Here is an 893-nt window from a genome sequence, read left to right as displayed (position 1 = left end):
CCGTGGGTCCCACTCACCTCCGCCCAGGATGTCCCTGGTGAAGGCGCAGCCTGAACCCCATTACAAGGTAGCATAGGTGCCATTGCTCCCGTTTTGCAGTGAGGAGACCCAGGCCCAGAGCAGAAGTGACTTGCCCAACGTCACATGGTTTAGCCACAGGCAGAGCTGGGAATCAAACTGTGTCTTTCAAAAGCTCAAACCAACTTTTAAAAACAATGTTTAGTTTTGACTTTAAATGACACATTTGAATAGAATGAAATAAAACCAAAAAATAAACATTTAAAATTGAGCTGTGTTGGTGGATTCTTTCCTCAGGCAAAGCCTCCGGAAATGTTTTCAGTAATTTTTTTTTTTTGGCTTCGACAATAGCCAAAATATGGAATGTGTCATAGATGTGCGTGTCACTCTTGCACAGGGGCCGTGATGATGTTCCTTGTATAGTTCCAATTTTAGTATATGTGTGGCTGAAGCGAACACAGTATGGGCTTTTTTAAAAAGGCTTATTGAGATGTAAGTCACACACCATACAGCTTACTCATTCCAAGGGTACAATTCAATGGCTTTTGGTATATACACAGAGTTGTGCAACCACCACCGTAGTGAATTTTAGAATTTTAGAATTTCATCACTCCAAAAATAAACTTTGTACCACTTAGCCCAGTCTTCCCTCCCCCTGGTCCCTGGCAACCACTAATCTGCTGTCTCTACAGAGTTGCCTGCTCTGGACATTTCACGTAAATGGGGTCACACACCACGTGGTCCTTTGTGACTGGCATCCTTCACATAGCATAAGGATTTCAAGTTCATCTATGTGTAGCTTGTACCCATACTTCATTCCTTATCATGGCTGAATAATATTCTACTGTATGGGTATATCACATCTTATCTATTCA

General features: G+C 42.2%; 1 non-coding gene across 1 annotated transcript; it reads right to left on the bottom strand.

The window, feature by feature from the left end:
- Positions 1-370: 370 nt before the first annotated feature.
- LOC132489715 (U6 spliceosomal RNA) lies at positions 371-477 on the bottom strand. Its single transcript, XR_009532098.1, has one exon. It is a non-coding gene; the product is annotated as a U6 spliceosomal RNA (small nuclear RNA).
- Between the last annotated feature and the right edge of the window lie 416 nt (positions 478-893).

This window comes from Mesoplodon densirostris, chromosome 4 (genome assembly GCF_025265405.1).
Source record: "Mesoplodon densirostris isolate mMesDen1 chromosome 4, mMesDen1 primary haplotype, whole genome shotgun sequence".
In the NCBI taxonomy this organism is placed as follows: Eukaryota; Metazoa; Chordata; class Mammalia; order Artiodactyla; family Ziphiidae; genus Mesoplodon; species Mesoplodon densirostris.
The sequence above is the reverse complement of the archived record's forward strand: the minus strand, read 5'-3'. Positions and strand labels throughout refer to the sequence as shown.